Raw genomic sequence first — 26683 nt, 5'->3', positions numbered from 1 at the left:
CCTGTAAATGTAAGTATTTCCTTGAGTTTGGTGAGCTTTTCTAGGAAATAACTGAATCCAAGGGGGAGGGGAAATCATGGGAACCTCTGATTTGTACTGTGAATGACCTACTACTTGCAAAGGGCAAGTTGAAGTTGGGGGCAGTCTTATGAGACTATGCCCTTAACTTGTGGGGTCTGCACTAACCCCAACTGGTGTTAGAATTGAATTAAATTGTAGGATACCCAATTGATATGGCATATAATTTCTTGGTTTGGGGGGGAAAAAACCCCACATAGCTGGTGTAAGAAGTGTTATGAGTGTGGTAGTAAAGTATTGAAAGTAGAAAGAAGCACATAGAAGGAGTATAGTTTATTCTCTACACTATATAACCCACAGGAAGTCTCTTGCTGGACTCCTATCCCTAGGGTAACTGTGATATTCCTCTTCTTGTTAATACACTGTATGTACACTTTGATATCTGCACTTATCACAGCAAGGTATTGATTAGTTTGTTTTCCCCATTAGTTTTTAAGCCGCTTAAAGGCAAGGTCCATTATATGTACATAATATACAGATAAAATAGTTTTAAACTATTAACAGCTTATTTCCTTATATATTTTAACAGTTCCTCTATCCCCCTTCCTTTTTATTTTGAGCCATCTATAATAAAATTTTGCTGAGCAAAAATAAATTTCAGCTTAGTCCAAATGGAATAATTGGAAATTTGGAGAATGAATTCATTATCTGAATTAATGAATTTTTTACTGTGCTCAGTATAATTCTGGAATATTAGAGCCAGAGAAGAGCCTAACTTATTTACACATGTGTTAATTAGGGTCTTCCAGGTTAGCTAAGAAGATATGAAGGGAACAGATTAGAAACAGTTCTCACCAGACCATCTGGGGCCTTAAAGGAAGGTTATGTGAGGACAGTGTCACATCCTGTTTCTGACAGTAGCTCTATGATTAAACAACTCGTAGCTGTCTTTTGATGAGCAGCCATGCACTGCTCCTGGAGCTGGAGCTGCTGTTATAGACCCACTACTCCAGCAGCTACTCGTTCATGGCTTGTTCTGAGTCATTGTTTTTATCACTATTCCCTCTGCCAGCTTTATGCTCCTACCTACACAAGCAAGTGATGATGTTCTCTATATGTCTCCAATTCAAACCAAATCCAGAGTCAAAGAATCAGGTTTCTTCAGATAGTCACTCTCCTTCCTGCTGGGTGGGGATCTTTTTCATGACCACCTACTAAAATGCTGGTAACCCTATAAATCAGCTGCCCCTGGGGAAGCACTTTCTCCTTGGGTTAGAATAGTAAGAAGGTACGATCCAGCCTCTTAAAAGCCTGAGAGTGTGGAATGAGCCAAAGTTAGTTACACCACTTGGAACTCCTCCCTCATTCAACAGGGGCAGAAACTGAAGCCTAAAAGCTAGATGGATCATTCCAAGAAGGGTTCCATTCAAAACCTACCTTGATCCAAGTCTCTGAAGCATATCACCTTCCCTATATTAAGAAACTTTACCTCTTTGTCTCATTCCTTTTGACCTATTCCAATGTTTGGGTTAAGGCTGCAAAGGCTGAATTAACATACATGTCTGGTTTATGGAATGTTCAAACATATGTCCAATGTATGTTTTATAAGAGTTATTTAGGCATAAAAATTAAGGATGGTTATGGTTTCCAGTTTGGTATGTAAAGACCTTGGAAGTTGCTACTCTATCCTAACAACAAATAAAAAGCTGACCAAACTAAAAAATCAACTATTATTCTTAGATTTTAGGAGGATTAAGATCATAGGACAAACTGCTGCTACCAAAATTAGAGTCAGACAGGTGGATACAGAGAATTACAATATACTAGAGCAGAAACTTCCACAGGAACCAGTAATGGGGTAGGGAAATCTGAATTGTTATTGACCTATTGCTTGAGGCTAGGTGTGCAGAAATCTGAGATTTAAAAGCTCTAGGGGAACTCAGTCATAGGAGCTGCCACACTTCTTTGAGTTTTACCATCAAGAGCTTGACTAGGTACTCACAGAAAATATCACGGAAAACTCCCTTCATTCTTCTGGCAGGGGGAGGAGAAAGGAGCCATTTGGAAATATGTCAGAGCACTCTATTCTTCTTAACATTGTTAGGTTAACTGGTTAAACTTATTAACTGGAGCCTAACCTGCTGGAGTTTTCTCAGAGCCTATCTGACCTGGAAGAGAGAAAACACCCAACTTCATCTCACTCTAACCATTCTGGAGTAAAAATATCTAAGAAACACTTGTGAAGTTTATAGTCCAGAGGCACAGGCTCACTAAAAGACTGAGATCTAATCACAGGACTGTAGAATGTTTCCCCTCTCATTAGACCTTACCACGACATTACCAAAGTCCTATTTACTGCTGTTTATTTTGTCCAGCACATCATATCCAGTAAGCAAGAGAAAACTACAAGGCATATTAAAAGGCAATAAGCACAGTTTGAAAAGAAGGAGCAAGCACCAAAACTGGACATGGCAGGGATGTTGGAATTACTAAACAGGTAACTTAAAACAACCAAGATTGGACAGCAGGGGAAGATGGTGGGAAAGGAGGTTTTTAAGCTCATTCTTCATCCATCCCATGGATACAACTAGATAACACCCACATTAGTGTAAATAACCCAGAAAACAACCTAGACACTGGCAGAATAGGCTAAATGCAGAGAAGAGACCACATCCAAGAGTGTAGGAAGGGCAAAGACACAATCAGGAGCCAAAGACCTGTAGGACTGTGCTGGAAGGAGGGAAGCTGTGAGCTCAGAGAAGGGAGAGGGGCAGACCCTCACACCAGGCAACCCGGTCATTGGGGAACCGGACTGGGGAAACAAATCACTATAGTATTTGGCTTTGAAAAGCAGAGGGGCCTAACAGTCAGTGAGGCTTACCACTTGGAACTTTAAAAATCAGTAGCTCAGTTCTAGGAGAGCCAGATGGTGAAAGGAAACTGAGTCCCCACCCTTAAAGAGATAGTACAACAAACACCCTGATTGAGATACAGCATAGAAGTAACAGTTTTTAAAATGCTTGGGGTACATAGGAAGCTATATTTATTGATCTCAGAGCATGTGCTGGAGGGGCAAGAATCTTTGGGAGACTTCTCCAAAAACAAAACAGTTAGTGGGAACAATTTTGCTCCCTTGCCCCCCAGCCTCGATAGAGGGACACCTGCAGGAATCAGTACAACACTAAGGCTCTCACCGTAGCTTGCAAAGTGTGCTCTGCTCCCCACACACTTTCATGAAACCCCATCCTTCATCCTAGCCTAACTCTCCATGAGTTTTCCTAGGTGGCTGCAAGTCTCCTCCAGCAGAAGACCAGCTCCAATCTTTCGGACACCATGTCCCCTGTCCCTGCACTGTGCAGACTTGTCCTCTCCAATATACCCTTGGTCAGAGGCATCCAAATCAGTGTCACAAGCATAGTAATGCGCAAGCAACCCCAACAGGAGCCAGCACTATTACAAAGTGACTCCTGCCCTGGGAAGAGACAATAACCACACACATCAGTTCCAGTGTGATCCCAGCAGTAGGCTAGGGGCAGACATCTGGGCTGACCGCAGGCCCCATACACCAATGAAATCTTCTCAGGGGAAAACACAGAGAAAGCACCCTGCAGTTTGGAACTTCTATATCTCTGACAAATGCCTGGACTGACTCAATTCAACTTCAAGGCGGCTCCACACGAACACACTAAAAACACAGGGACCGAACACTGCCACCAGAGGCAAAGAAAACCATTAGAGATGACTGGACTGAAGGCAATCATGGCTCAGCCACAACAGTCAGGTGCATGCAACACACAGAGGAGATACCTGTAAAGCACCAGGTTCTGGTGAACAGGGGACATAGCAAGCCAGGGCACTACAGGAACTCCTCTTCATATGGCCACTACTTTCAAGAGCAGGAAACACATTTGACTTTCCAAATACACAGAAACAGACACAGAGAATTAGACAAAATGAGTAGACTGGAAAATATGCCCCAAAGGAAAGAACAGGACAAAATCACAGCAAGAGAGCTAAATGAAATGGACATAAGTAATATGCCTGAAAGAGAATTGAAAGTAATAGTTATAAAAAGAAAAAAGAGTGGAGAACCTCAATGAGATCTTCAACAAAGATATAAAGAAAACATAAAAAAGCACCAATCAGAGATGAACAACTCAATAACTGAAGTTAAAAATACACTAGGGGAAATAAATAGTAGACTAGAGGAAGCATAAGAACACATTGTGATGTGGAGGACAGAGTAATAGAAAGCAATCAAGCTGAACAGGAGAGAGATAAAAAAATAAATGAAAATAGACTAAGGGAACTAAGTGACACCATCAAGTGTAATAACGTTAGCATTATAGAGGTTCTAGAAGAAGAGAGAGAAAAGGGGGCAGAAATAGATGTCCAGATCAAGGAGGCATAGAGAGCCATCAATAAAACCAACCCAAGGAGGTCCACACCAAAGCACATAGTAATAAAAGTGGCCAAAACTAGTGAAAAAGAAATAATTTTAATGCAGTAAGAGGAAACAGTTACATACACACTAAATCCCATAAGGCTGTCAGCTGATTTTTTTTAGCAGAAACTTCCAGGCCAGAAAGGAGTGGCATAATATACTCAAAGTGCTGAAAGAAAAAACCTGCAGCCAAAAATACTCTAACCAGGGACGCCTGGGTGGCTCAGTTGGTTGAGTATCTCACTCCCGATTTCAGTCGAGGTCATGATCCCAGGGTTGTGGGATCAAGCCCTGCATTGGGCAACATGCTGAGCATGCTTAAGATTCTCTTCCCCTCTGCTCCTCTTCCCTGCTCACATGTGCTCTCTCTCTAAAATAAAAAGTGTAAAAAATTTTATAAAACCTCTATCCAGCAAGACTATCATTCAGAATAAAAGGAGACATAAAGAGACAAACACAGTTAAAGGAATTCATCACCACTAAACCAACACAAACATATCACTTAAAAAAGTCACCAAATTGTGAGAGAAGAGAGCAAGAGAAGAATGAACAGAGAGGAACTACAAAACAGCCATAAAACAAGTAAGAAAGGGCAGTAAGTACATAACTATCAATAATTACTTTGAACGAAATAAACTAAATGTTCCACTCAAAAGACATAGCGTAATGGAATGAATAACAAAGCAAAACCCATCTATATGCTGCCTAAAAAGATCTCATTTCAGACCTAAAGACACATGCAGGTTGACAGTGAAGAGAAAGCAAAGCATTTATCATGCAAATTGAAATGAAATAAAAGCCAGTGTAGTAAAACTTCTATCAGACAAAACAGACTTTAAAACAAATCCCTACTCATCAGGGAAATACAAATCAAAACGACACTGAGATACCACCTCACACCAGTCAGAGTGGCTAAAATGAGCAAATCAGAGAACACGAGATGCTGGCGAGGATGTGGAGAAACGGGCACCCTCTTGCACTGTTGGTGGGAATGTAAACTGGTACAGCCTCTCTGGAAAACAGTGTGAAGGTTCCTCAGGAAAATAACAATAGAACTCCCCTAGGACCCAGCAATAGCACTGCTAGGAATTTACCCAAGGGATATAGAAATGCTGAGGCATAGGAGCACATGTACCCCAATGTTCATAGCAGCACTCTCCACAATAGCCAAAACATGGAAAGAGCCTAAGTGTCCATCAACGGACGAATGGATCAAGAAGATGTGGTTTATCTATACCGTGGAATACTACATGGCAATGAGAAAGAATGAAATCTGGCCATGTGTAGCAACATGGATGGACCTTGAGGGTGTTATGCTGAGCGAAATAAGTCAGGCAGAGAAGGACAAATATCATATGTTTGCACGTATAGGAGGATTAGGAGGAACTTAACGGAGGACCAAGGGGGAGAAGAAGGGCGGAAATGGTGGGGGAAAGGGAGAGAGGCAAACCATGAGAGACTCTTGAATGCTGACAAAAACTGAGAACTGATGGATGTAGGGGGGATGGGAGATGGGCATGGAGGAGGGCACTCGTGGGGATGAGCACTGGGTGTTATGTGGAAACTAATTTGACAATAAACTATTTGTAAAAAATAAATAAATAAATAAAACAAAGACTGTAGAAGGGAGAGGTTAAGATAGAGGCCCTATGCTTGTTTCATCCCTCGAACACAGCTAGATAAACATCAAATCGTTGTAAACACCCAAGAAATCAATCTGAAGACTGAGAGAACAAACTATACATCTACAGGTAGAAAAACAGCCATCTTATGGAAGGTAGGAGCTGTGGTGAGTTGATCTGGAGGAGAAAAAGAGCTGTGTGCCCTGTGGAGGTGTTGGAGCCCTGATCACGGAGAGAGGAGCAAGACAGAAAGATAGAGAAAGAGCAAATGCATGTGCAGGGGACTGAACAAGGAATACTCTTCTCCAAAACCACTGACTGGGAAAAGGAAAGAAGTTGACTACTGCGAGTTTTTATAAATAGCAGAACTCAAAGCCTTAAGTTTTATCAGTCCACGGCATCACCGGGACCATGCCTGGTGGGCTTAGCAGTACTCTGGGGGTCAAGGAGGGCAGAGACCCAGGAATGGGAAGCTTGATCTGAGGATCCCCTGGGTTGCACGGGGAGAAAGAGTTTTCCTTTATGGAGTGCATTTGGGATTGGTGGTATGGTCACTGTGGGTACAAAAGAACTGGTGGGAGCCAATGTGGTGCTTGTTCACTAGCAAAGAAATAGAAACACTGACTGAGGGCAGCAAACATTGGCGTTGGCTTTTTGCTACACTGTACCATAAACTCCAAACTGCTGCACAGTCAAACAACCACTTTTCTGGGACAAACTGGCACTGGCCACACCATTGCAAGACCTTCCCCAAGAGGATCAGTGGGGGTCCCTAAAATTTGGAGTTCTGAAACTGGGCCACACACCTTAGATAAAACACAGGAGTACTGTGCCCCCTGGCAGGTTTGGACAGCTTGGACACAGGGTGAATGTAGGGATCTGACAGAAGCCGGGGACACAGAGGGGTGATTATTTGCTCTTCTGTGAGGGCTTCCTGAATAGTGGTGCATGGGAACTCCCCACTGGAGGGATGAGAGAGCCAGGCAATGCCATTCACCAACCCCCTGGCTCCCTACTCATCAGCACTGACAGTGCCACCCAGTGGAAGCCAGAGCCCCTTACACCAAGCACTGCCCCTCTGTGCCCTATGGGTGCATCTCCACTAGGGCAAGTCCACCTGAGAATCAGCCTAGCAGACCCCTCCCATAGAAGACCAGCACAAAACCCCTCGCACGTATAAAGTCTATTGATCATAGAGTGATGCAAAGCTTCAGCTCTAGGGGAAATAGGATCTACTTTGTTTTGTTTTTGTTTTTTGATCTAGCTTCTTTTAACAAGTAGACCAAAACACACCTAGTTAACAGTTGCCATAAAACACCACCCCTTCTCTCCCCCACTTAAAGCAAGGAAAAACTCTACAGAGGACTGACCTGATGGAAGGGACAGCCAAAACACAATAGCAGAGGTGACATTCTGAAACACCTCCTGAAGCACTAGGCCCAAGGCAGTGCAGGGCCTATTATTAATATAGCCATTACTCTCAGCAGCAGGAATAAAATAGGCTTTCTTAACAATCACATAAAAACAGTGACTTAGACAAAATGACAAGATTCAGGAATTCACCCCAAAAGAAAGAACAGGAAGACATAATGGTCAGGGATTTAATCAATACAGACATAAGTAAGATGCCTGCCCCAGAATTTAAAACAACCATTATAAACTGGACTTGAGAAAAGCATAGAGGACACTAGAGAATCCCTTACAGTGGAGATGAAAGAACTAACAACTAATCAGGCCAAAGTAAAAAAAGCTATAATCGAGATGCAAAACCAAATGGATGCAATGACAGCAAAGCAGAGGAATGAATCAGTGATATAGAAGATAAAATTATGGAAAATAATAACGCTGAAAACAAGAGGGAAAGGAAGGTATTGGATCATGAATGTAGACTTAGGGAACTCAGCAACTCCTTCAAACATAATAACATTTGTATCATAGGAGTCCCAGAAGAAGAAGAAGGGAGAGAAAAAGACACAAGGTTTCTCTGAGCAAATTATAGCTAAAACTTCACAAATCTGGGGGGAAAAGACATCAAGAAGCACAGAAAATTCCCATTAAAATCAACAAAAGCCAGTCATTACCAAGACATATCATAGTCAAATTCACAAAATGCACAGAAAAGGAAAGAATCCTGAAAGAAGCAAGGGAAACAAAGTCCTTAAACTACAAAGGAATACAGATTAGAGTCACAGCAGATCTGCCCACAGAAACTTGGCAGGCCAAAAGGAAGTGGCATAATGTAGTCAATGTACATACTGGGAAAATATGCAGTCACCGAATACTTTATCTACTAAGGCTGTCATTCAGAATAAAAGGAGAGATAAAGAGTTTCCCAGACAAGCAAAAACTAAAAGAGTTTGTGACCAACACTGCAAGAAATATTAAAGGGGATTCTTTGAGTGGGGAGATAAAAGATCAACAAAGACAGAACATCACAAGAAACACCATCTATACAGGTAACACAATGGCACTGAATTCATATCTATCAATAATCACTCAATGTAAATGGATTAAATGCTCCAATCAAAAGGGTTTCAGAGTAGATTAAAAAAACAAGATTCATCTATATGTTGCCTACAAGAGACTAATTTTACTTTTACCTATAAAACACCCACTGATAACAGTATCCTTAATGATGAGAGACTAGAAGCTTTCCCACTAAGCTCAGGAACAAGGCAAAGATATCCCCACTCACTACTCCTTTTCAGCACTGTCCTAGAAGTATAAGATAAAGCAGTCTGATGAGAAAAGGAAATAAAAAGTATACACACTGGGAAGGAAGAAATAAAAAATGTATTTATTTTACATTAATGTCTATGTAGGAAATCCAAATGAATCCACAAAAGAATTTCTGGAACTAATAAATGATTATGGTAAAGTTGGAAGAGATAAGGTTCATATGCATAAGTCAATAGCTTTCATATATACCAGCAAATAACAAGTGAAATTTGAAACTAAAAATACAATAACATTTACCTTTGAACCCTCAAAGATGAAATACTTAGTCATAAGTATAAAAAAGTACAAAATCTATATCAAGAAACAAAAGCTTCTTATGAAAGGAATCAAAGACAATATAAATTAATGGAGAGACATTCCATGTTCATGGATAAGAAGACAACATTGTCACAATGTCAGTTCTTCCCAAATTGATCTATGCAATCACAATAACAGTTCTAAATTATTTTGTAGACATTAACAAACTAATTCTAAAGTTTACATGGCAAGGCAAAAGATCCAGAAGAACCAACATAATACTGAATGAGAAAAACAAAGTCAAAAGACTGACACTACCTTACTTCAACTTACTATATAGCTACAGTAACCAAGACAGTGTGGTAATGGTGAAAGAATAGAGAAATAGATCAATAGAACACAAGAGAGAATGGATGATACAAATGTAATCAAATGGTCTCTGGCAAAAAAGCAAAGGCAATATAGTGAAGCAAAGATAGTCTCTTCAACAAATGGTGCTGGAACAGCTGGACATCCACATGAAAAAAATATATAATCTAGACACAGACATTACACCCTTCACAAATTAACTCAAGATGGATCACAGACCTGATGTAAAACTCAAAACTATCAAACACCTAGAAGATCACATAGAAGAAAATCTAGACAATTTTTATTTTTTAATGTTTCTTAGTTTAGAGAGAGAGAGAGAGGAAATGGTTGGGAAGAGGCAGAGAGAGAGGGAGACATAGAATCTGAAGTAGGCTCCAGGCTCTGAGCTGTCAGCACAGAGCCTGATTCAGGGCTCAACCCACCAACCATGAGATCATGACGTGAGCTGAAGTCGGATGCTTAACCGACTGAGCCACCCAGGTGCCCCTAGACAACTTTGGATTTAGTGATGACTTTTTAGACATAACACCAAAGGCATAATCCATGAAAGGAAGAATTAATAAATTGGACATCATTAAAATTAAAAATTTCTGTTCTATAAAAGTACTTTTGAGAGAGTGGAAAGAGAAGCTATAGATTTAAAGAAAATATTTATAAAAGATATACCTGATAAAGAACTATTATACAAAATATATGAAGACTTCTTAAAACTTAATGGCATAACAACAACAAAAGATTAAACATAGACCGATGACCTTAACAGACATCTCACCAAAGAAAACATTATATATATACAGATATATATATATATATATATAAAATAAGCATATGAAAAATGCTTCACATTATATGTCATCAGGAAATGCAAATTGCAGCAATAAGATACCACTACACACCTACTAGAATGGCCAAAATCTGGAACACTGACAACATGTTGACAAGGATGTTGAACAATAAGAACTCTCATTTATTCTGGTGGGAATATAAAATGGTGGATCCACTTTGACCGATAGTTTGGTTTTTAACAAACTCAACATACTCTTACTATACACCTGGTAATTATACTACTTGGTNATATATATATATATATATATAGCAAATAAGCATATGAAAAATGCTTCACATTATATGTCATCAGGAAATGCAAATTGCAGCAATAAGATACCACTACACACCTACTAGAATGGCCAAAATCTGGAACACTGACAACATGTTGACAAGGATGTTGAACAATAAGAACTCTCATTTATTCTGGTGGGAATATAAAATGGTGGATCCACTTTGACCGATAGTTTGGTTTTTAACAAACTCAACATACTCTTACTATACACCTGGTAATTATACTACTTGGTATTTATCCAAGGGAATTGGAAACTTATGTCCATACAAAACCTGCTACTTAGATGTTTATAGTAGCATTATTCATAATTGCCAAAACTTAGAAGCAACTAAGATGTTCTTCAGTAGGTGAATGAGTAAATAAATTATGATACATCCAAACAATGAAATATGAACATTTTTGTTCAGCACTAAAAAGAAATGAATTATCAAGCTATGAAAAGTCACAAAGGAAAGTTAAATGCATATTAGTAGGTGAAAAGCAAATACGAAAAGACTGTATAACGTATCATTGTAAGAATATTCTGGAAAGGGCAAAATTATGGAGATAGTAAAGAAGATCAATGGTTGCTGCAGGTTGGGAGATGGATAATAGGTGGATTACCAAGGATTTTAGGACAGTTGAAACTACTCTGTATGATAGTACAGTGGTAAACATTTGTCCATACCCGTAGAATATACACCAAGAGTGAACCCTACAGTAAACTATGGACTTTGGTGGGTGATAATGATGTAGGTTCCTCAGTTGTAACAAATGTACTACTCTGGGTGGGGAGATGTTGATAATGTGGGAAGGACAAAGAGTATACCTTTCTCTCATATTTGCTGTAAACTTAAAATAGTCTTTAAATATGCCTTTAAATAGTCTTTAAAAAATTAAGACTGATATCATTAGAACATTGAATACGTTGGTCCACAACACATGATTTTTTTCATTTGTCATTTCACTTATTTTTATTTATTTTAATCTAATTAAATGAGTTGATACCTAAAAATAAATATGTCACACTGTAAGGAAAACTGGTAATGAAGCTTACTGGAGCTGCTGTTATGTAGAAGCTCTTAGTATTGTTTCGTGATACAAGGTGATATGGAAAATAGAAATTCATTTGATATTTATTGAAAACCAACTATGTGCCAGGCACTCTACTAAGCCTTGGAAATATGCAGTGAATAAGGAAGACATAGTGCCAGTTCTCATGGATCATAAATAGTATATATTCAACACATCTGTTTTCCCATTTTTTAAGAATAAAAAGTTGGGCAAATGATGGAATGAGGATTTAAAACTAAGTCGTACAGTCCTGCACCACAGTTTTCTGATTAAAGTATAAATGAACAACCTTAAGGAAGAAAATTAGCAGTGTGAACATAAAAAAATGACAATTTGAGGGGAGCCTGAGTGGCTCAGTCAGTTAAGTGCCTGAGTTTGGCTTCAGTCATGATCTTGTGGTTCATGGGTTCAAACCCCATGTCAGGCTCTGTGCTGACAGCTCAGAGCCTGCAACCTGCTTCAGATTCTGTCTCCTTCTCTCTGTCCCTCCCCTTCTCACACTCTGTCTGTCCTTCTCTCAAGAATAAATAAACATTAAAAGTTTTTAAAATGACAATTTGACTCAAATTTTAAACAAACTAGAGTCAGAATAATGCCATATGATATTTCTAATAATTAATAATCTTGATGCTCATTAGGGTTTCTTCCTTTTACTTTTCTCCCTACTGTCACCTCCCCTGATTAGAAAAGTAAAACAAAACAAAACAAATCTCCCAACAAATAACTAGTAGTCAAAATCTTAATTATTAGCTTGATTTTAAGTTTTTATAAACTCGTTGATGTGTGACTATCAACCTTAGGCCCTATAGCTCTGTGCAGTTACTAGTTTACATCACTAAAGACTAATTACTGCCTCAGCTCGTGTCCATCCAAGTTATTCAGAGCAAGGCCAATGGGAAAGAACCTGCCCTGCCTCCAGCTCTGATTTACTTTCTTCTGCAGCAGAATCATTACAGCTTACAAAGCATTTTCCTGCAACCCATTCAAACCCCAAAAGTTTAGGCTCATGCACTGGATACTCCTACCTGCTCTTCTCTCAGCATAGGAAAGGAAATGATGCCAGTAGTGGAATCTCAGGCAGTAGATTTCTGGAAAACAGGTCTAATGTAATTCTATATATACCACTCCTCCCTTGGAATTGAAAATGCCTGGGTTCTGGGGAGAAGATGCTGTTACTCAGAGCTTCAAAACTCAGATAAAGGTCAACAGATGTAGACCACATCATTTCCCAAACAAAAAGAATACTAAGACCTAAATTCAAATATTGTGTTGTACTCATATTTATTATCACTTCATTTAAAGTGGAACACAGCTTCATACCCTTGAGCTATCTCCCAGCTCTGCTTCTGGATTCTTACATAGTTTGTATACTCTACTTCCTCAACCAAAGTCTCTCTTCATTCCTGGATCCCAATCATTAATCTATGTAATTAGTAGATATGCTTTTGCCTTCCACTCCCCGACAAGTCTTCTCAATTTAGATGGTACTGCAATCCCAAAGAGCAAATGTTAGCACCTGAGATATTGGGCCACAGAGCAGTTTCACTGGGGAAAAAAGCGCTTCTGATCATCTGTACTCCTGGAAAATGAACCAGCGGTTAGATTCACCTAGCACATGTGTTCAACTGCCTGATGGACAGTTCAATCTTGCACATTGATTGACTCATGGGAATACTTAAGTGTCTGGGCAATTTTATGTCTGCTTTGGTAGAACGGCTGTTCAGTCTCAGGATAACACATTTATTATGAAATGAAATTAAAGAATTTGTCATACTAGTAAATTTGTAAAACTAGGATAGATTTTCCTAAGTTGTATTCACTTTTATTATAGTAATCTATACTTATATTTAAAAATAATAATATCAATTATTATTGAAGTCTGATAAGTGATTCTATAACTTGTTCACACAGAAAAGTAAATACTCAGGCAACTGAAAGCCTAAGCCAGTAGTCATTTTAAATCAACCAAATGAGTTGAGGTTGAAATGAATACATCAAGAAATTTTCATATCATTCTCTGGGTTTTGTTATTATAATTTTGGATATAGGAATCAAACAATTTGGTTATCAAAATAAAGGCCATCTAGAGAATCCAGAATATGCTGATCTCAATTTTTTTTTTTAGATCTTTTTGAGAGATTCCCATAAGATGTCAGACTGATCCGCCAATCTTGATTAGATGGCTATGCTTACAAATCTGTTCCAATTACCAGCTATAAACTTTACTGAAAGGTCTTTCTACTTTCAGGATATGTTGACATTTAAAAGATTACCTAAAATTCTGTCCCTTTTTTCTGATATTTAGCAACCTTACTCTGACCATCTATGTTATATCATAATTACAATAAAAATCAAAATATAATAAAAGCCAGATAAAATTAACACTACATAAATCAAAATCCCAGAAAGGTTTTAAAAATGGAAATTGACAATGTGATTATAAAAATTGTATGAGATACAAAGGATCAAGACATTGTTAAAGAAAAAGAACTAAATAAAAGAAACCACTTTACGAATACCAAAACTTAATTCAAAGCTATAAGAATTAAGGCAGTAACAGTGAAATAAGAATAGAAAGTAGACCAATAGAAAAGATGAGCTCCAAAACAGACCCACATCTAGGAGAATGTCATCTATGACAAAGGCAGTTCTGAAAATTAGTGATAAAAATTAGTCATGATGCTAGATCATTTGGATAGCCATATATAAAAGGCAAACCTTGAATCATTCTTCTACATCTACAAAATTCAATTCTTGTAATAATTAGCTTTAAATATGAATGGTAAAAAATAAATTTTTCATAAGATAAATTATTTTTATGACTGAGGTAGGAAATGATTTCTTAAACAGATTCATAGACTGAACTGTATTCAAATCAAGGATTTGTTTATCAAAGACACCATTGTGAGAGTGAAGAGGCAAGTAACAGTGGGAGTAAATATATACAACACATGTAACTGACAAAGGGCTCACATTTAGAATATGTAAAAACCTCCTATAACTTAATCAGAAAAGTCAAATGATCAGACAGAAAAATGAATGGAAGATCTGAACAGGTAATTTACAAAAGAAGAAATCCAAATGGGTTTACTTTCATTAATAAATATGTAAGTGTGGTGTGCGTGGATGGCTCAGTCGATTAAGTGTCCAACTTTGGCTCAGGGCATAATCTCAGTTTATCAGTTCTAGTCCCACATCAGGCTCTCTGCTGCCAGCACAGAGCCTGCTTTGGATCCTCTATCTCCCCATCTCTCTGCTTCTCTCTCTCTTTCTCTCACTCTACCAAAATTAATAAACTTAAAAATTGCATAAATGTATAAATGGAAATGAAAATCAAAATGAGGTACTGCCATATATCCAACAGATTAGCTAAACTGAAAAGACTGACAACACCCAGTGTTCACAAGGATGCAGAGCAATAAATCTCATGTGCTACTGGGGGAAGTACTGAGTTTGGTATTATATACTAGATCTAAAAATTAGTATATCCTACGATTGCTGGGAAGATGGAAGAATAGGAGGACCCTAAGCTCACCTCGACCCACAGATACCACTAGATAACATCACCTTAGTGTAAATAACCGAGAAAATGGCCCAAAGACTGGCAGAACAAACTCCCCTAAACTAAATGTGGAGAAGTGGCCACATAGAAGATCGTAGGAAGGGCAGTGACATGGTTTCTAAACAGTCCCTTGGGACTGTCTACAGCCGGAAGGGATGCCATAGCAAGGAGAGGGGAGAGAAAACACTGGGGAGAGTCTGCAAGGCTAAGATGAATCATCCATAACACTTGACTTTAAAAACCAGAGGGGCCAAATTTCATTAGTACTTGTAACCTGTGGGACTTAACGCCTGGAATTTTAAAAATCAGTGAGCTTGGTGCTGGTAGAACCAGGAGCATCATAGAAAACTGAGTCTCTGACCCTCCCCCTTAAAGAAACAGCACAACAAACAGCTCCCATGAGATAAAGCATTGAAGCAACAGCCTGAAAAATGTGTGGGGCATAAGAAAGGGAGAGCTGTTTACTCATCTCAGAGCATGTTCTAAAGGGACAAGATCATTAGTGGAATCCTCCAAGAAGAAAAGAGATGGCAGGTGCCACTTCATTCCCCGCATCTCTGAACATAAGCACACAGCCACCTCACAACCTAACTTACTAACAGTGTGCCCACCCCCTCCAGCCAGGTCTGCCTCTGCTCCAGGACTGCAGTTCCCCTCCCCTAGAAGACATGTGTGAAAATCTTGTAAACACCGGACATCCTGTCCCCTGTGCACATTGTAGATCCATCATATGCTCTTGGCCAGAGCCCAAGCAAAGTGGTACCACAAACCTGGCAATGTGTAAGCAGCCTTGACAAGGGCCAGCACTACTCCAGAGTAACTCCTGCCCAGAGAAGAGGAAAAGATAACTGCATACAACAGTGAGACTGCCTACCCCAGGAGTGGGCTCGTGGCAGACAGCTGCTCTGAATGCAGCATCCACCCACCAATGAAAACTTCTCAGGAAAAAAGACCCTGCAGTTTGGTGCTACTACATCTCTGGCAAACAACTGGGCTGACTCAACTCTAGCCCAAGGTGACTGCCACTAACCCACTAACACCACAGGGACCAAACTCTGCCCACAACAGGCAGGAGAGTCATTACAGACTGGACTAAAAGAAAATGTGGTTCATGCACAATAAGAAGGTGCATGCAACACACATAGGAGACACTCCTAAAATGCCAGGTTCCAGGAAGCAGGTGACATTGTGCTGCAGGGCACCAAAGAACCTCTTCTTTATAGGGCCACTACTTGCAAGGAGACATAGATGGCTTTCTTAATACATAGAAACAGACATAGAGAGTTAGAAAAAATGAGTAGAAAAATATGTCCCAAGTGAAAAAAATCAGGACAATATCATAGCAAGAAAGGTAAATGAAATGGAGATAAGTAATATGGCTGATACATAATTTAAAGTAATGGTCATAAAGATACTCACTGGACTTGAGAAAAGTATGCAGGACATCAGTGAGACCCTTAACAAAAAGATTTAAAAAATCAGAGATAAGGAACACAATAAATGGAGTTCAAAATACACTAAATGAGATAAATACAACACTAGAGGAAGCAGAAGAATGAATTAGTTATCTGAGGACAGAGTGATGGAAAATAATCAAGCTGAGTGGGAAGGAGAAAGAAATATGCAAAATGAGAATAGACTTAGAGAACTCAATGACCCCATAAAGTATAATACCATTTATATTATAAAGATTCCAAAAGGGAAAGAGAGAGGAAATGGGGCAGTAAATTTCTCTGAAGAAATAATAGCTGAAAACTTCCTGAATCTAGGGAAGGAAATTGAAATCCAGGTCAAGATGTCTCAACAAAATCAACCCAAGGAGGTCCATGCCAAGATATACAATAATTAAAATGGCAAAAAAAAAAAAAAAAAAGTAGTGGTAAAGAGAGAATTTTAAAAGCAGCAAAAAAAGAAAACATTTCCATACAAGAGAAACCTCGTAAGGCTGTCAGTCTGATTTCTAGGCAGAAAATTTGCAGGCCAAAAAGGAGTAGCATAATATAATCAAAGTGCTGAAAGAAAAAAACCTGCAACTGAAAATACTGTATTCAGTAAAGCTATCATTTAGGATAGAAGGAGAGATAAAAAAAAATTTCCCAAACAAAACCTAAATGAGTTAATGACACTAAGCCATCCTTACAGAAAATGGTGAAGGTGACTTATCTAGCAGAAAGGAAAGGTCATAAGTAAGAGTAGGAAAAGTGGGAAACACAAAAGCAGTAAAAGTAAGCATATTTGTAAAAATCAGTCAAAGAACTCACAAAATAAAAGAATGTAAAGTATGATATCACATACGCAAAACGTGATGGGGAGATGACAAATGAAGGGGTTCAAACTTAAGTGACCATCAACTTAATATAGATTGCTATATGTAGATGTTATATACAAACCTAATGTAAACGACAAATCAGAAACCAGTAAGAGATATGCAAAAAGTAAGGAGAAAGTAACCCAAGTAAATCACTAAAGACAGCCAAGTTATTGTGAAAGAAGAGAGCAAGGGAAAAAAGGAACAAAGAAGAACTATAAAAACAATTATAAAACATATACAAAATGGCCATAAGTACATACCTATCAATAATTATTTTGGGGGGCACCTGGGTGGCTCAGTCAGTTAAGCATCTGACTCTTAATTTTGGCTCAGGTTTTGATGTTATGGTTCATGAATTCGAGCCCCACATTCAGCTCCACACTGGCAGTGTGGAGTCTGCTTGGGATTCTCTGTCTTTCCTTCTCTCTGCCCCTCACCCATTCTCTCTCTTTCAAAATAAATAAAGTTTAAATAAACTTAAAAAATAATTTCTTTGAATGTAATTAACTAAATGCTCCAATCAAAAGACATAGATAGAATGTGTGATAGAATGGATAACAAAGCAAAACCCATCTATAATTTGTCTACAAGAGACTCATTTCAGACCTAAAAGTACACACAGATTGAGAATGAAGGGATGGATAAATATTTATCACACAAATAAATGTGAAAAGAAAGCCAGGGTAGAAAAATCTTATACCTCACTAAATTGACATGGGTGCCTGGGTGGCTTAGTTGGTTAAGTATCTGACTCTTGATTTCAGCACAGGTCACGATCTTGCAGTTTGGAGACCAAGAGCCACATCAGACTCTGAGCTCCTTTCTTCTTGGAGGATTCCACCAATGATCTTGTCCTTTAGGACATGCTCTGAGATGAGTAAACAACTCTCCCTTTTTTATGCCCCACACATTTTTCAAGCTGTTGCTTCTATGCTGTATCTCGTGGAGCTGTTTGTTGTGTTGTCTGTTTAAGGCAGGGTGGCAGTGGGGGTGGGGGATGACTCAGTTTCCTATGGTCCTTCTGGCTCCCCTGGAGCCAAGTTTACTGATTTTTTAAAATTCCAGGCTTTAAGTCCCACTGGTTACAAATACTAACGAATTTGGTCCCTCTGGTTTTCAAAGCCAAATTTACGATGATTTGTCTTACCCTCTCAGGCTCTCCCAGTGTGAGAGTCTGTTTCTCTCCCGTCTCCTTGACATGGCATCCCTTCCTACTCACTCAAGTTCTCTCTCTCTCTCTCACAAAATAAATAAATAAGCATTTAAAAATAGATGTTAAAGCAAAGACTGTAACAAGAGGTAAATTAGAAGACTATATAATAATAAAAAGGGAAAACCCAACAAGAAGATATAGTGAATGTATATATTTATGCACTCAACAGGAACACTCAAAAACATAAAACAGACGGGGGCGCCTGGGTGGCTTAGTCGGTTAAGCGTCCGACTTTCGCTTGGGTCATGATCTCGCAGTTCGTGGGTTCGAGCCCCGCATCGGGCTCTGTGCTGACTGCCAGCTCAGAGCCTGGAGCCTGTTTCAGAGTCTGTGACTCCCTCTCTCTCTGACCCTCCCCCTGCTCATGCTGTCTCTCTCTCTCTCCTAGAAATAAATAAAACATTTTTAAAAAATTAAAAAAAATACATAAAATAGTTAATAACAAACATTAAAGGTAGTAATCGATAGTAAAACAATAACTGTAGGGGACTTTAACACTCCACTTACATCAATGAACAGATCATCCGACAGAAAATCAATAAGGAAATGGTAACTTTGAATCACATATTGGAATAGATTAATTTAACAGATACATTCAGAATATTCCATCCTAAAGGAGCAGAATACACATTCTTTTCAAGTGCACATGCAACATTCTCCAGAATAGATTACATATTAGGCCACAAAACAAGTCTCAACAAATTCATAAAGATCATGCATATTTTCTGACCATAATGGTGTGAAACTAGAAATCAACCACAAGAAAAAAATCTGGAAAGAGCACAAATATATTAAGGTCAAATAACATGCTACTAAACAATGAATGGGACAATCATGAAATCAAAAAGGAAATAAAAGTACATGGAGACAAGTGAAAATAAAAGCACAATGGTCAAATTCTTTGGGATGCAGCAAAAGCTGTTCTGAGAGGGAAGTTTATACAAATATAGGCATACCTCAAGAAGCAAGAAAAATCTCAAATAAACAACCAAATTTTACACCTTATGGATATAGAAAAAGAACAAAGAAACCAAAAGCCAGTTCTACTGGAAATTGTAAAGATTAGAGCAGAAATAAACAAAATAGAAAATGAAACAGACAATAGAACAGATAATGGAGACATCAACAAAATTGATAAACTTTTAGCCAGACCCATAAAAAAGAGAGACAAAGACAGAGACGGGGGGCGGGGGGGGGGAGAGGGAGAGGGAGAGAGAGAGAGATCTCAAATAAAGAAAATCAGAAATGAAAGAGGAGAAATAACTGACACCACAGAAACACAAAAGATTATAAGCATATTATTAAAAATTACATACCAACACATTGGAAACCTGGTAGAAATGGATAAATTCTTAGAAACATACAACCTCCCAAAACTGGATCAGGAAGAAATAGAAAATTGAAACAGACTGATTTCCAGCAATGAAATAGTATCAGTAATCAAAAAACACCCAACAAACAAAAGTCCAGGACCAGATGAATGCACAGGTGAACTCTACCAAACATTTTAATACTCACAAATCAAATAATGTGATACATCCCATCAATGAAAGGAAACAAACCATATGATCAATTCAACAGATGCCGAAAAAGCATTTGAAAAAGTACAACATTCAGTCATTATAAAAACCCTCAATGATGTACGCTTGGAGGGAAAATACCTCAATAAAGACCATATATGAAAACCACACAGCTAACATCATACTCAATGGTGAAAACCAGAAAGCTTCCCCTCTGAGGTCAGAAACAAGGATGGTCACTCTTACCATTTTTATTCAACATAGTACTAGAAGTCCTAGCCATAACAATCACACAAGAAAAAGAAATTAGAGGCATCCAAATTGGTAAGAAAGAAGTAAAACTTACACCATTTGCATATGACATGATACTATATATAGCAAACCCTAAAGATTTCATCAAAAAACTATTAGAACTGATAAATTAATTCAGTAAGTTGCAGGATACAAATTCAATATACAGAAATCCTTTGCATTTCTATACATTAGTTATGAAGCAGGAGAAAGAGAAATTAAGAAAATGATCCTATTTATAACTGCACCAAAAATAATAAAATACCCGGGAATAAACTTAAGCAAGGAGGTCAAAGACCTGTACTCTGAGAACTATAAAACACTAATGAAAGAAATTGAAGAGAACACAAACAAATGGAAAGTTATCCCATACTCACAAATTGGAGGAAAAAATATTGTTAAAATATTGAAAAAATATTGTTAAAATATCCATACTACCCAAATCAATCTACTTATTTAATAAATTCCTTATCAAAATACCATAGCATTTTCCACAGAGCTAGAGCAAGCAATCCTAAAATTTGTTTGGACCCACTACAGATCCCAAATTGCCAAAGCAATCATGAAAAAGTAAAACAAAGCTGGAATTATCACACTTCCAGATTTCAAGCTATTTTACAAAGCTATAGTCATCAAAACAGTGTGGTACTGGCACAAAAACAAACATGTATATTAACAGAACAGAAAGGAAAGCTCAGAAATAAACACACAATTACATGGTAAATTAAACTATGATAAAGGAGGCAATAATATGCAATGGGAAAAAGACAGTCTCTTCAACAAATGGGGCTGGGAAACTGGACAGATACATGCAAAAGAATGAAACTGGACCATTTTCTTATACCATACACACAAAGAACCTCAAAATGGAGTAAAGAGAAATGTGAGACCTGAAACCATAAAAACTCTAGTAGAGAGTACGGGCAATAATTACTCTGACATTGGCCATAGCAACATTTTTTTCAAGGTATGTCTCCTGAGGCAAGGAAAATAAAAGCAAAAATAAACTGTACTTCATCAAAATAAAAAGCTTCTGCTCAGCAAAGGAAATAATCAATAAAACTAAAAGACAACCTACTGAATGGGAAAATATATTTGCAAATGACATATCTGATAAAGGCTTAGTATTCAAAATATGTAAAGAACTATACAACTTAACACTAAAAAAAAAAACAAAACCCAAAAAACTATCCAGTTAAAAATGGACAGAGAATAGAAACAAAGAAAATATCCAGATGGTAAACAGACACTGAAAAGATGTTCAACATCACTCATCATCAGGAAAATGCAAATGAAAATTATAGTAAGATATCACCTCACACCTTCCAGGATGTCTAACATCAAAAAAAATAAGAAACAACAAGTATTGGCAAGGATGTGGAGAGAAAAGTACCCTCATGTATTGTTGGTAGGAATGTGAACTGGTATAACCATTGTGGGAGACAGTATGAAGTTTCCTTAAAAAATTAAAAATAGAACTACCATTTGATCCAGTAATTCTACTACTGGATGTTTATCCAAAGATGTGATTTGAAAGGATATATGTACTTCTATGTTTATTGGAGCAGTATTTACAATAGCAAAATTATGGAGGCAACACAACTGTTAATCAACAGATGAATGGATATATATACAACTGAATATTATTCAGCAATAAAAGAGAATGATCTTACCATTTTCAACAACATGGATGGAACTTGAGAGCACAATGCTAAGTAAAATAAGTCAGTGAAAGAAAGACAAATACCATATGATTTCACTGATATGTGGAATTTAAAAAATAAAAGAAAAGAATACAGGAGAAAAAATGAAACAAAAACAGACTCTTTAATCTTTTTAATGTTTATTTCTGAGAGAGAGAGAGAGAGAGAGACAGAGAGAGAGGCAGCGTGAGCAGGGGAGGGTCAGAGAGAGGGAGACACAGAATCAGAAGCAGGCTCCAGGCTCTGAGCTAGCTGTCAGCACAGAGCCTGATGAGGGGCTCGAACCCATGAACCATGAGGTCATGACCTGAGCCGAAGTTGGACACTTAGCAGAATGAACCACCGAGGAGCCCCAACAACAGACTCTTAACTATAGAGAACAAACAGATGGATACCACAGGGGAGGTGGCAGGGAGGATGGATGAAATAGATGATGGGGATTAAGAATACATTTACCTTGGGGCGCCTGGGTGGCTTAGTCGGTTAAGCGTCCGACTTTCGCTTAGGTCATGATCTCGCGGTTCGTGGGTTCAGGCCCACGTCGGGCTCTATGCTGACTGCCAGCTCAGAGCCTGGAGCCTGTTTCAGAGTCTGTGTCTCCCTCTCTCTCTGACCCTCCCCTGCTCACACTGTCTCTCTCTCTCCTAGAAATAAATAAACAAAATATTAAAAAAAAAAAAAGAATACATTTACTTTGATAAGCACTGAGTAATATATGAAATTGTCAAATAACTATATTGTACAACTGAAACTAATATAACACTATACATTAACTACACTGGAATTAAAATTTTAAAAGAATTATATTTTAATACTCAGTAAAATTCGACTCTTTTGGTAATGGAATTCTATGCATATGTACACCAAAAGACATGTACAACAATGTGTGTGTTCTTCTATGTCTTCGAGAAAAAAATACCTTGAAAACTAACTGAGGCTTCTGTATTCCAACTTGGAAGTCATCACTTCTATTCTCCCAAGATGAATATAGCTGAACCAATTAAAATCCAACAACTTTTCTTAGGTTTGTCAAAGTGTCGAGTTAAAAGGGAGACCAATGGCTCCCAAGTTGGAGACACAGGTGAATACAGAGTATCATAACTTACTGGAAGCCGCAGCCCTGGAGGAGCTGGCTGCTGGAGTCAGTACCATAGTAGGAAAAGTTAAACTATAATCAACAAATTCCTGAAGGATCAATATGCACAAAGCTTAAGAGTTAAAAAATAGGAATGGGCAGTCTTAGGGGGGCCCACAGTTTTATGAGTTACCACTAAGACCCCCATCAGGAGCTCTGAATGAAGATTAGAGGAAAACTGCCTCCTGTTTCCTTTAGGGAGGAGAAAGTAACCATTTTGAAATATGTCCAGAGAATTTTGAGCTTCTTTTTTTTTTTTTAATTTTTATTTATTTCTAGGAGAGAGAGAGAGAGAGAGAGAGACAGCGTGAGCAGGGGAGGGTCAGAGAGAGAGGGAGACACAGACTCTGAAATAGGCTCCAGGCTCTGAGCTGGCAGTCAGCACAGAGCCCGACGCGGGGCTCGAACCCACGAACCGCAAGATCATGACCCAAGCGAAAGTCGGACGCTTAACCGACTAAGCCACCCAGGCGCCCCGAGAATTTGAACTTCTTAACAAAAGCCTACCCTCAAGGGAAACCATTTCACCAGAACCTAACCACTCTGGGTTTTACCAGAGCTTAACAGTCCTGGGAGAAGAGGATTACTCAACTCCAACTTCCCTCAGCCTTCCTGTCTCACCTAAGCAGAGATGGGACATAGCTGAGAAACACTTGTGGAGGTCAAAGCCTAGGGGCACAGGCTCACTAAAAGATTGAGACCTAATCATGAGACTATAAAACATTTTTCCTACCCACTCCTTACCACCACATCAATAAAGCTCCTGCAGAGGAGACTGCAAAGGAAAGAACTATAAGCCTCAGTTCTAGTTTAAGAAATTTCAATGATAACACAAAGACAGTGAGAGATAAAAAAATGACAACAGATGAAATTTTGGCCTTAACACTTATAGCTGCAACAAATAGCAAACACAGCTCATTCCTATCCAGATAAACATAAAACCTTCTGCTAATGGCCTATTTACACAGATCCTTCTACCTAGTACATTATGTTCAGTTTTCAACAAAAATTTACCAGGCATAAAAAAATACCCCAAACCCAAAAAACCCCACACAGCCTCAAGAGACAGAGCTATCAGACCTAGACTAAGGTACGGCAGAGATTTTGGAATTAAGAAAACTGAAAATTTTAGGGGCGCCTGGGTGGCTTAGTCGGTTAAGCGGCCGGCTTTCGCTTAGGTCATGATCTCGCGGTTCGTGGGTTCGAGCCCCGCGTCGGGCTCTGTGCTGACTGCCAGCTCAGAGCCTGGAGCCTGTTTCAGAGTCTGTGTCTCCCTCTCTCTCTGACCCTCCCCTGCTCACGCTGTCTCTCTCTCTCTCTCTCTCCTAGAAATAAATAAAACATTAAAAAAAATTAAAAAAAAAAGAAAACTGAAAATTTTAAATAGCTATAATTGATAGTAAGGGCTTAATGGGAAAAGGGGACAACATGCAAATACAAATAAGTACTGTAAGCAGAGAAAGAGACACTCTGAAAAAGAATCCAAAGGAAATAGCAGAAATCAAAAACACGGTGACAAAAATGCAGTATAACTTTGATGGGCTCTTCATTACACTAGACATAGCCAAAGAAAGAATCAGTGAACTCAAAGATATATCAATAGAAATTTCCCAAATTGAAAAGCAAAGATAAAAAAATAATGAAAGAAACAGAACAGAATATTCATGAATTGTGGGACAATTAAAAAAGTAAAACATATGCATAATGAGAATACTAAAAAGAGAGGAAAGAGAGAAAGAAATAGAAGAAATACTTGAAGCAATGGTTGAGAACTTCCCCAAATTAATGGCAGACACCAATCCACAGATACAGGAAGCTTGGAGAACACTAGTAGGCAAATACTAAAAAAATCTACATCTAGGCATATTATATTCAAACTTCAGAAAATCAAAGACAAAATATTTTTTTAATAGTTTATTGTCAAGCTGGTTTCCATACAACACCCAGTGCTCATCCCCACAAGTGCCCTACCCCATGCCCATCACCCCCCTTCCCCCCACACCCATCAGTCCAGGTTGTTCTCAGCATTCAAGAGTCTCTCATGGTTTGTCTCCCTCCCTCTCCCCCACTATTACCCCTCTTCTTCTCCCCCACGATCCTCCATTAAGTTCCTCCTAATCCTCCTATATGTGCAAACATATGGTAGCTGTCCTTCTCTGCCTGACTTATTTTGCTCAACATAACACTCTCAGGTTCAAAGACAAAATCTTGAAAGAATTTGGGGGTGAGGAGTAATACCTACATACAGAGAGGATAAGAACTGTATCAGACTTCTCTTAAGAAACCGTGCAAGCAAGCATGAAAAAAAAAACCAACAAAACCAGCAAAATTATCCTTCAAAATTAAAAAAGAAATAAAACTTTTCTCAAACAAAAATTGAGGGAATTTTTGCCAGTAGTTCTGCCTGGAAAGAAATGTTGAAAGAAGTTCTTCAGAGAGGAGGAAAATGATATAGTTCAGAAACTCCTTGCTACAAAAGGAGAGTATTAGAGAAGGAATAAATGACAAAGCTTCTTGTTTCCTCCCTAAGGTAATGGCATCGTGACCAGCACCTAGACCCTCCTAATATATGCTGAATAATAATGACATGGAGCACCAAGGATTGTTGCTTAAAAAAAGAAAAAATAGAAGACTTACTCTCTTCACCCATGCTGAAGATACTGAAATGTTCTCTGATTCATAGAAGGGAAGAATGTACTCTAAAGAAAATGGACAAAACCATAAATAAAATATGAAAATGTGATGAAAGTTTTTTTACCCTCAGCTTTATAGGTATGAATAATTTATTTTACCTTATGCAACAAAACATTTTGTTATAATATTGTAATGCTAGTTAAATGTGGCATTATTTGAGATTTATCATTGATAATTTAAAGAAAAGGGAATTGAATATTTGCACTGTAGACATTATGAACTCTTGAAGAGCCAAAAATTGTCACAGATTTTGAAACTGGAAATGAAAAAGCCATAGTCGGTTGAGTATCTGACTCTTGATTTCTTTTTTTTTTAATTCTGCTATTTTTTTTTTTACAAATAGTTTATTGTCAAATTAGTTTCCACATAACACACAGTGCTCATCCCCACAAGTGCCCTCCTCCATGCCCATCCCTCCTCCCCCCCACATCCATCAGTCCTCAGTTTTTGTCAGCATTCAAGAGTCTCTCATGGTTTGCCTCTCTCCCTTTCCCCCACCATTTCCGCCCTTCTTCTCCCCCTTGTTCCTCCGTCAAGTTCCTCCTAATCCTCCTATACGTGCAAACATATGATATTTGTCCTTCTCTGCCTGACTTATTTCGCTCAGCATAACACCCTCAAGGTCCATCCATGTTGCTACACATGGCCA

General features: G+C 38.4%; 1 long non-coding RNA gene across 1 annotated transcript in view; it reads left to right on the top strand.

Moving 5' to 3' along the window:
• The window catches only part of LOC144221989 (uncharacterized), a 76684-nt gene extending 50620 nt beyond the window's left edge, over positions 1–26064 (top strand). Inside the window, exons 3-4 of the long non-coding RNA XR_013332247.1 lie at positions 2394–2515; positions 25871–26064. This is a non-coding gene — a long non-coding RNA (uncharacterized LOC144221989). The remainder of the gene's footprint in view (positions 1–2393; positions 2516–25870) is intronic.
• Positions 26065–26683: the final 619 nt, after the last annotated feature.

The sequence above is a fragment of the Crocuta crocuta genome, unplaced genomic scaffold (genome assembly GCF_008692635.1).
Source record: "Crocuta crocuta isolate KB4526 unplaced genomic scaffold, BGI_CrCroc_1.0 scaffold141, whole genome shotgun sequence".
Taxonomy (NCBI): domain Eukaryota; kingdom Metazoa; phylum Chordata; class Mammalia; order Carnivora; family Hyaenidae; genus Crocuta; species Crocuta crocuta.
Note: the sequence above shows the minus strand (reverse complement) of the source record. Positions and strands in the feature narration are given on the sequence as shown.